The 10,681-nt window shown below is 49.5% G+C and overlaps 1 long non-coding RNA gene across 1 annotated transcript; it reads left to right on the top strand.

Moving 5' to 3' along the window:
• Positions 1–2,482: 2,482 nt before the first annotated feature.
• On the top strand, positions 2,483–5,694 carry LOC102552470 (uncharacterized). Its single transcript, XR_005495633.2, has 2 exons — positions 2,483–4,542; positions 5,179–5,694. It is a non-coding gene; the product is annotated as an uncharacterized LOC102552470 (long non-coding RNA).
• Positions 5,695–10,681: the final 4,987 nt, after the last annotated feature.

Genomic DNA, 10,681 nt, shown 5'->3' with positions numbered 1-10,681 from the left:
GGCAGCAGCTTGGTCAAATGTCAGCAAACCAGGAAGCAGAATGGGACAGAAAGCAGAGCCCTGCTCCCTGCCTCAAACTCATCTCCTGGACCCCAGAGTCTGCTTCCTCCAGCCAGGTTTCCCCCTCTCAACTGCCCACAGCCTTCCCAAAGAGGACGCAAGCTTGGAGCCTCGTGCTCTATTGCATGAACCGAGAGGTCATCTTATAACCAAACCGTAGCATTCTGTCCTTGGCCCCCAGAGGTTTACAGCCACCTCACTCTGCAAAATGAATCCAGTCTCACTTCAAAAGTCTCCACAATCTTAACAGTTTCAATACTGTTCAAAACTTCAAAGTTGGGGCTGGAGAGACAGCTTATCGGAGGCTTTTCCAGAGGACCTGGGCTCTGCTCCCAGCACCTGCACGGCAGATTGCAACTCTCTGTAATTCCAGTTCCAGGGGATGCAACACTTTTCCCAGCCTGAATGTGTCACATCATTTTCTGTCACTACGAGTCTAAGAGCAGTGAGTAGTAAACATGTCCTAGTCTAGATACTATGCTGCCTTGAAATGTCCTCTGCCAAAAGCTTCAGCCCCCAGTCATGTTTCAGAACATAGGTGGAATTTATTGGGCTTCACCAACCCCTGGTTCCAAACCCTTCTGTGGTTTTCCCATGTACTTGTTCCAAAGAACCGTAAGGCCAGGTATATCACAGGAATGGTCCTGGCACCAAATTACCATATCACCTTCTCATGGCTTCCACTAATACCTGCCAAGAAGCAACTGAAGGTAGGAGAAGCTGATTTGGCTTGGAGTCCAGGAAGATACGATTTGTCATGGCGGGGAAGGCATGGAGGAGCGGCTAATGTTCTGACATAGCTGTTAGTCACACCTTAAAGGACCAAGAAAGGGCAAAAGGGTAGGGGAATGGCCATCCTCTGAACTTCAAGGCTGCTTTCCCAGAGGCTAACTTCCCCCAGTGAAGCCCACTCTGTCAAAAGGTTTTACCATCTTCCAAAAGAGCACCACTAGCTAGTGGCCAAGTGTTCAAACACATGAGTCTCAGCCTGCCGCCCCCCCCACCCCGTCCCCCGTGTGTGAGTGTGTGTGTGTGTGTATGTGTGTGTGTTGCATGCACATGTATGTGCGTGTATATTGCCTGTGTGTGCATGTGTGGAAGCCAGAGGTCTTTTCCCCACCAGACTGACACACACTCTCTCTCTCTCTCTCCCTCCCTCCCTTCTCCCCTCCCGCCCCCCTCTCATCAGGGTCTCCCACTGAATCCGGAACTCTCCATTTTGGCCAGTAAGCCCTCTGTCTCAGCTGTCCCAGTGCTGGGGTGGCAGACCTGAGCTCCCACACCTGGCATCGTTCCCCTGCATTCCGGGCACTCTGCACTTAGGTCTTCTGAGCCATCTCTGTATCTCCCTGAGAGGATTCTTGAGGAATCATAGACCGTTGCTAAGTCGCCCAGAATCACATCAAAGTGGATAAGACTTGACGACAACAAGTGGGGATTTCATTTCCAACCCATCTTCACATTGCCCAACTACCAGGTCAGCCTTGCTGGTGGCCAGGTTGCCCTCCAGCCACATCATAGGATCAGTGTGTGGGTGTGGTACAAGGCATAAGATCTGGGTGGGGTCCTTGGGGTGCCTCTCACTGCTTGCTTCTTTATTGAGGAAGGGAAGCCCAGAGTCTCCAGACAGAGGTGTCAGGTAGTACTCTATAGGGAAGCCATCCAACTGCCTTGCCTGGGCTCACAGGCGTTCTCTGTACCTGCTGAAGAATGTTCTCACTGGTGGAAAGGAAGGCTCCCAGGATACGGATCCATAAGCAGGAGAGTGCTTGTGTAGTAGGCCCAGGCCTAGAGTCAATTCCAGGAAATGAAAAGAAAAAGTGGCGAAGATTTTCTTCTGGAAGAGGAAAAGACTGGGTGAGATGGAAGGGCTTTGTGAATGTGCACTGAGGGGCTGAAGATCCAGTTTCTACTGTAAAGTCTGAGTGTGTGTGTGTGTGTGTGTGAGAGAGAGAGAGAGAGAGAGAGAGAGAGAGAGAGAGAGAGAGGCAGAGACAGACAGAAAGGCAGAGAGATGGACAGACAGAAAGACGGACAAAGACAGACTCAGAGAGACAGAAGAGAGAGACAGAGAGACCGATGACAGAGAGATCAAGACAGACTCAGAGAGACAGAGAGATGGACAAAGACAGACTCAGACAGAGAATATATAAGAACACATAAGCCTCATGCTATGAGAGCATACAATATTCTTTTACATAACCAATATCCATCCTCCCGCACACACCTCCAGATGATTTCCAGGAGTCTCCACAATACAGACACTAAGCAAATAGTTCTTAGAGTGTGTTCTTGAAGCCACAAGGGAAGGGATGTGCGTTCCCAGCACAGATGTCATACTTGTCTCCCCCACATTTTGAGACCAAGACTACGGATATTCTGCCTATAGGTGGAGAGGCCAGCGCTGCTCTGCTTCTTTTTTTTTTTTTTTTTTTTTTTTTTTTTTGTTTTGTTTTGTTTTGTTTTTCTTTTTTTCGGAGCTGGGGACCGAACCCAGGGCCTTGTGCTTCCTAGGCAAGTGCTCTACCACTGAGCTAAATCCCCAAGCCGTCTGCTCTGCTTCTTACCAGTGCCTCCACACCCTCTGTTCCTCCTGATGCTCACCTTAGCGCTAGCCATTGCTTTGCTGACACAGCTCCCTCATGAAGTGCCCAGTGGCCATGCACAAACACGGTGAGCCTCCCTCTCCTGGGTCCTGTAGGCCTGAACGCTCGTCTCCATCCTTGCACGATTCTCATGTGGGTGGTTGCTGTTTTAAGCACTGAGATCTGCCTTGTCTGCTTGTGTCCACACAGAGGCCAGCGCTTGGCCTGATGTGTGCAGAAGTGGTTCCCTGCCTAGAGGGAGTAAGTGGGCCAAGCCCAGTGAACACAGGCCCTGAGCCTCGGTGGAGCCTTGCAAATACAGGCCCTAGGCCTGGCCCTGTTGTCAGCCAACTTGGCTCACCTCTTCTGCTCCTCAGACCTCAGTGGATGCCCCGGGAGGATGAAACTGAGGTGGAGGAACACCTAAGCAGCCAGACATGGCTTGGCCTTGATCTTTTGACTGGGCAGGAATGAACGCAACCCCCAGTTTTCTTCCTTTCAAAATGCCCTTTAGAAGAGAGGGAGTCGTCTCTTGCAGCGAGCTTTGACAAAGCGCTCCAGTTCTTGAGAATCTCTCAATCGCTTTTATATCAGACAACAAAGAAACGTTTGGGGGATGTACATTAGTTTAAAGCCACCTCAAACATCACGGGTTTAGAATTCTTAAAGAGATAATCTGACAGAATCTGTAAGGGAGGGGGGAAAGGCAGAGACTTTTTTTTTTTTTATACACAGATTTAGCAATTCTTCCTCGGGCTATGACCTCGAATTACAAGTGCTGGATGTCATGGCAAATAAGCCTTTAAAACCCTGCCTGAAAAGCAACGCTTCACGGCTCTTTTGTGGAGGGCACGGAGGCGCACACACCCAGAGCAGGCACACAATCCGGTCTGTGCTCCTGTCATGCAAATGGGGATGTGGGTCTGTTTGCAGCCTGTTGGCAGCCTCCTTACAACGTGGGAGCTTGAAGCCCTGATGTCAGCATGCCCCAAGAGAGAGGTGGGAGAGGGTCTGGAAAACGGGCTGATTGTCTGTTGCACCGGATGCTAAACCCAGAAGTTAAGGACCGAATTAGAGCCTTTTCGGGTGGTGAATATGAGACTTTTTTTATATGAATATATTATGAGATTATAAACGACTGCATCTAAATTACATGCCTATTAGTGTATTCACTAAGCAGACATTTGCCTGGCTTAGCTCACTCTCCAAAGCTTTGCATGTACCGGGTCCAACCGCTTTTTTTTTGGGGTTGCCTTTTGACCTAGGAGTGCAGGATGCGTTCGGAAGACTCAGCCAGGACTTTGAAAGCCCCCAAAAAACTGGCAGTTGGCCGAAAGCTTCCGAGTCCGGTTGGAAATAGATTTTGAAATATTTACCCATCTTGGACTTATCTTCTTATTCCGAGGAAGATGAAAGAGAAACAATGCCCTCTCTAAAAGTTTTAAAAGTGGGGGAGGACCCAAAGCCAATTGCTCTAAACCCAGTCATGATTTTTAGGCCTCTTCTCCCTCTCTCGCCCATCTCTCTCTCTGCTTTCTTTCCTTCTGGGGGTCAATTAATCAGCCTGGTTCCTTTCTTTTGCACAGATGGATCTACCATGAAGCACACGTTGTTCCACAAACGGCGTCTAAATTATGCTTTTCCTCCTGTTTGCAACATAGGGATCGCCACTGTGTCTGTGCCGCAGAGAACTGAGTTTGAGAACTTGTCCAGACCTAGGGACTTGGGAGGCAGCTAGGACTAAGACCCAGGCCTGACCTGGTAACCTTGGCCTTGTCCTGGCTTTCAGAAACATTTTTCTACTGTTTACAGAAAGTGATGGTATCAGAATGGCAGGAGGGCCCAGCAAGGAACTGAAACTTGATTCCTTTGTCACTACCTGCTGTGAGTGGACCTGGTAAGTCACTACACTGGGGTACCAAAGCCAGACTCATACACAGGATGAGTGCTATTCAGTTGACAGAAGGCCCTTGGGGGGGGGGTGGCTAGGGAGAGGTAGGGGCTGGGGAGAGACAGAGGGTCTGTACCTATCTAAAGCAGGGCGAGGGGACACTCTAACCCTTTACTGCTGCTGAAACCAGAAGTATTTTATTATTGCACCTTTGGGTCATTTTTGAGGCCAGAGAGCAAGATTTGCGGGTGAAATGTCATCTTTAAAAGCCTGTCATTAGCAGAACCCAAGGAAAGCGACAGAAACATTCGAGGCTTCACTTGAGCTGCTGTAGTACCACAGGATAGCAGGGACCAGGCCAGCATCCCCTCCCACGATCTTATCCCAATATTATCCCCTTGCTTCGGTGGCCTCCCCGAGCCTCAGTTTCCCCATCTAACACACAGCAGATGTCGATGATGCCTAATGTATGAGTTTGTTGAGGGCAACTCGAATACAACATTTCAAATCCAAGATGTCTGACACCACACCTGTCCGGCCGTTACCACTTACTTTGTCCCCACGGTTCTCACGTGGGCACCGTTATCCATTTCTTGTTCCCTCTGCCAGAAATACAGAAATCCTTCTGCTCTGTTGTAACAGCAAGAAGATGCTGCTTCTGGAACTCTATGAGATGGTTCTTTCTGGCCACTCAGCTCACATGTCACTCCACAGAGGCGTGAGTCTAACGTTGTTACTGTCTCCTATATCAAGCCGCCGTCTTCAAACACTAAGAGATCGTCACGATCCAGTGAGGTGCTCGCATCAGAGTTGAGTGCCTGTCATCCCCAAGAAGAGCAAAGTGCTTGTTGCTCTTGGTCCCGAGCAGACACCAGAGCAAGAGTTGGCATAGAAGGGCCCCGGTGAGGAAACGCATTGGAAGAGTGAGTGCATGGATTAAAAAATGCAGTGTGCCAGGAAGGGCCTGGGCCACTGGGTCCTTCCAGCTGCTTCTCTGGAGAGCAGAAAAGGGGGTGGGGGTGCTTGACTTGCTCACAACATGTTTTGGGGTTTGCCTAGGATGTGTTATGAATCAGTGCCAGGGATTGCCCATCCCTTGTGCTCTGACCCAGTCAAATATTTTGCTTGTAAAGCTATTAAAGAGGTAGAGATAACGGCTCCTGGAACATAGATCAAATCAGAACCAGAAAAAAGAACTGCGCCCATGTTGAATAACTTGCAGAATTAGATAGTCTGATCTGGGGAAGCAGGGGGCAGGGATGTGTAACCATGAGGCAGGGGACGGACGGGTCAGGGGCATCCTGAGCTTGGCTATTTGAGGAGGTGGGTGGATTTTTGCTCACTTCCCTCCTTCTCCTTCTTCTCAACCTTAGGTCTTAATCAGATCCCTTAAAACGGCCCTACTGTATTCTTGCAGTTTGGGGGGTGTTGTTAACCCCGCCCCTCTAGTGCTGGTCTCTCTGAGTCGCTGGGGAGGAAGCCGGGTTGTCATTAGTTTATTTGTTTCCTCCCCGAACCTCTCAAAATGACCAGAGTGAGACGTCAACACTTTACTCCGGCGTTCACCTACAACCACACTCGTGTTGGTTTGTTGATATTTTTGCTTTGCTGCTGGTGGTAGTGATGTGGGTGGACCAGCGCCTGGTGCAAGCGAAGCTTATGCGCAACGCCTGACATCTACCCTGGTTCCTCAATTTCACGTTCCCGATTAACAAGAACCAAAGAGTTTCATGCAGAAACACATATTTGTCTATGTGTTTAAAAAAGAAACCAGGCGGTGACAGTTACTTTAAAGGAGAGGAGGCAGATGGCGGTGGAAATCGTGACCTTGGTGATGGTAACTCACAGAGGCTCAAGTTTGGCAGAACCTGAGCTGTGTGTTAAGCGCGGCTCATTGGAAATGTTCTAAATGTTTCCAGGATGTGGCTTTGCCATATTTTGCTTGCACTGTGTTGCTGCCACTGCTGCTGCTGCTATTGCCGCTGGACTGATGTCACTTGGAATTTTTGCTCCAAACTTAGCTACCCTCGGCTCTCACACTTAGCTGAGCTCATCCTGCGCCCCGCCCCCACTTGCTTTTCACAGAGCAAATCCATGCAGCCTGTAAGATACAACAGAGCTGCCATTTAGGCTCATGATACGAGAGAGGCTTTACAGGTGCCCAGACTTAAGGCTGCAGTGCTTCTGGGAGATCCTCAAGTTACAAAGTGGTAGAAAATTTCCTGTCCAAGGCTCCTTCCCTGCAGGACACTGGGCCAGATTCTAACACGGAAAGTCCAAGCCCAGAACCTAGGCTCTTTGGTGCCTCCTCTCATGGCGTGTTCTCTGTACTCTTCCAATTTCATGAGTCCTTGTTATCTGATGTCAGGGCTGACAGATTCCTCAGGGCACTTCTATGACTCACTCTCCAAGCCTAAAGAGTCTGTCACCTTTTAGAGATTCTGCAAACCTTTGCTTGAACCTTGGGCTATGTTAGGCTGACATTCTCCCGATGTGGTTTCAGGCTGGGTGGGGCCGGATCTTACTGGGAATCTTGATAGAGTGTCGAGGAGAAAGAGGGCACAACCACTAATTACCAGGAGGGGAGGCCATACTGCTCAAATTCTTGCAAAAAATGGGGCTCCCATTTGGAATATGGCCCCGAAACAGTAGAATGTTCAGAGCTTGGCTCAGGGTCCTCTCAGTTATTTTTTTCATTCTGTGACCTTTGGTGAGACAGGGGATTCTGGGAGGCTTAAATGTGACAGAGAAAATGGAGTGCTCACCATACCACCTGTACACAATGGGCTTGCACATCACTATTGGGTACACACACACACACACACACACACACACACACACACCCTCTGCAGTCTTGCTACCCTCCACTCACACTTGACTTGTCGACCTGTGAGGACTGCAAGGGTTTCCTACTCTTCTTCTGGCAATGCATCTTGGGACAATTTACTCTTGAAGCCTTGGTTCCTGCTCTGTGAACTGGGGATGGTAACTGACGGACTCCCAAGAGAGCTAGTGGGGTAACAGCAGACTTTAGAAACAGTATCTGCAACAGTACAGGAAATGATCCCTTATGAGAGGTGCCACCATGCGGCCTCATTATTTGTCCCAACCCCCTCCTGCTCAGTGTGCATTTTCCCCCTTCTTTGTTTATGGCCTCAGAAACATTTCAAATTTCACAGTAAGTAAATACCAGGGACGAAGATATAAAGAAAGGAGAGGAAAACACCTGCTAAGTTGAGGCCATCTAACAGTCTTACACAGGTGATGTAGCTTGGATTCTTGAGGAAGGGACAGAGAGACATGAGAAATATGGCTGGAATGTAGATTCTACCTGATGATTTCTTTAAAACCCAAGATTTTTACTTTGCTGTAAATGTTACAAAAGCGAATGGATTTCAGGCTACAGAAGTGGAAAAGAATTGTTACTCCAGGTCCTCACAAACATATTCTACACCTGCAGTGTAAGCTAGTGGGCCCTGGGAAAGAGGGTGATCTTATGTTTTTTTAAGACTTACTTTTTGGGGTTGGGGATTTAGCTCAGCGTTAGAGCGCTTGCCTAGCGAGCGAAAGGCCCTGGGTTCGGTCCCCAGCTCCGGGGGGGGGGGGGTGAGGGGGTGAGGGGGGGTGGGAGGGGGGAATACTTACTTTTATTCACACCAGAATAAGGTATCAGATCCCATTACAGATGGTTGTGAGCCACCGTGTGGTTGCTGGGAATTGAACTTAGGACCTCTAGAAGAGCAGTCAGTGCTCTTAACCGCTGAGCCATCTCTGCAGCCAGAGGTTGATCTTTCTAATGGGAGAGATGGGTAGGGCTCATGCTGGCAGAGCAGCACAGAGACACCCTAGAGATGCCCTAGAAGTCAAGATGGGAAGGGTTTGAAGAGCCTGAGGAAGGGATGGGTTAGAAGAGCCTGAGGAAACGAGACAGCCAAGGCCATTGGTGAGGCAGTGTTTGGAACAAAGCCTTGGGGCGACACTTAAAACTACTTGCTTGTGAGCCCTGAAAAAGCCTTTTGCAGGCTAACTAAGGACGGGAAACAATGTATCAGATGATGGATAGCTCTCTGAGCCCATGGGAAACCAGACTTGGAGAAGTACTGAAAGTGGAAGGGTTCTGGGGTGTAGAAAACCAGACCTGCCTGAGAGCTGTGCTGGGGGAGAGTTGGTCCTCTGTGTGTTTTGGGGGCTTTCTTCCCACAATACTGTGCTTCTAATTTCCAGCCCAAGAAAAGAGAACTTGATTGTCCGAGCTGCCTAACCCCTGAGCCGGCAAGAACTTTAGGAGACAGCCACATCATCACTGAACCTAGAGGGGAGAGGTTTCCCTGACTAGAAATGCAAGCTGTGTAATGACTAGTGCACCCATTAGTTCGTCTCCTACTGTGAGCAAGCTGTAGGAAATGAAGGTGTGATGTCATTACAACCTGTGCTTGTCGGCCTTCATCAACGCCAGTCAGTGTTGGCGCTGGGAGAAGAGATGAATGAGGCCGTGACACAGGTTGTGGACACAGATTCTTTGATCCTCCAGCCCACCTTCTGGAAGAGACAGGTTGGTCGCTGAGCAGAAGGCAGGCAAACGCCAAGAGAGAAGCTCCAAGTCTTGCGAGGACTGCGATTGCAACTGTCAGCAGATCCCCGTGGTGTTTGGTGAGGGAATGGAGGGCAGAAAGGCAGAAATGGGAAAGCCTCGCTCACCGCTAGAACCAAGACTCAGTACCCAAGCCATTCAGATTCTTATGGTTAGCATTCTAAGCTTCGCCCCTACCTGTTGTTACCTGGCAACAGCCAGGTATGCCTGACACCAGAAAGGGGGCTGCTTGCCCCCTCCTCACTCTTATCTTGCTCCCTCTTGCTTTCTTTTGCCTTCTTGTTCTTACTCTCTTCCTTTGTCCCTTCTCTCCCCATTCCCCTCCCCCTTCTCTCCACGTGCTCATGGCCAGCCTCCTCGCCTCTTCTCTTCTCTTCTCTCTCTCTCTCTCTCTCTCTCTCTCTCTCTCTCTCTCCCCTACTATCCTTTTAATAAACTCTATTCTATACTATACCGTCTTGTGGCTGGCCCCTCAGGGGAAAAGGGATGTCTCAGCCTGGGCCCCGCTGAGGCACCCCTTTCCCCATATCTCACCACACCTCCATAGAACATAATCCCTCTCCCTTATCTTTTTATTAACACAGCATTGGTGCTGAAACCCGGGACACATCATCTCTTTATCTTTTTATGAACGCATCACTTATACCAACTGGATCTCAAGGTACTTGGCCAAGACACTGTCAGAACCAGATGGTACAGGTTAGGAGTGTTGGAAACGCAGGAAGGACCTAGGTCTAAGACACACGGGCTGATGGCTCCATTTGAGGGATTGAGTAGAATAATCTCAGAAGTCTTCTCTCTAGACACCTGAGTGAATATATGAGGACATACGCTGGCTCGGCAGACAGACAGGAGGAAGAGACTCAGGGATAGGAAGAGAAAGCAGGACACTAAGTGCAAGGGTTTGAGAGATTATGACAGCATCCTGCTCTTTTTTTTTTTTTCCTTTCCTTTTCTTTTTCTTTTCTTTTTTTTTTTTTTTTTCAGAGCTGGGGACCGAACCCAGGGCCTTGCGTTTGCTAGGCAAGCGCTCTACCACTGAGCTAAATCTCCAACCCCCAGCATCCTGCTCTTGCAGAAGACCCAAATCCGGCTATGCCAGCTTGACATAAGCTGGAGTCCTAAGAGAGGAGGGAGCGAACCTCAGTTGAGAAAAAGCCTCCATAAGATCAGGCTGTAGGCAAGCCTGTAGGGCATTTTCTTAATTAGTGGTTGATGTGGGGTGGGGTGGGGAGAGTGGGGGGGGGGGTGGGAGGGTGGGGAGGTAGGGGGTTGAGGGGTGGGGGTGGGAGTGGGGAAGCCATTGTGAGTGGTGCTCCCCCATGAGCAGATGGTCCTGGGTTCCATAAGAAGAGGTTGAGCAAGTGCCCTGTGCGTCAGCTCCGGCCTCCAGGTGCCCGCCATATTTTAGCTCTAATACCGACTCCCTTCATCGAAGAATGGTAATGTAGAAGCGTAAGTCCATCAAACCCTCTCCCCACTGCCCCAAGTTGCTTTTGGTCACAGCAATATTAACTTTAAAACAGTTTCCACCACCCATGACTCTAGTTCCAG

Source organism: Rattus norvegicus, chromosome 17, assembly GCF_036323735.1.
Source record: "Rattus norvegicus strain BN/NHsdMcwi chromosome 17, GRCr8, whole genome shotgun sequence".
NCBI classification, from domain to species: Eukaryota; Metazoa; Chordata; class Mammalia; order Rodentia; family Muridae; genus Rattus; species Rattus norvegicus.
Note: the sequence above shows the minus strand (reverse complement) of the source record. Positions and strands in the feature narration are given on the sequence as shown.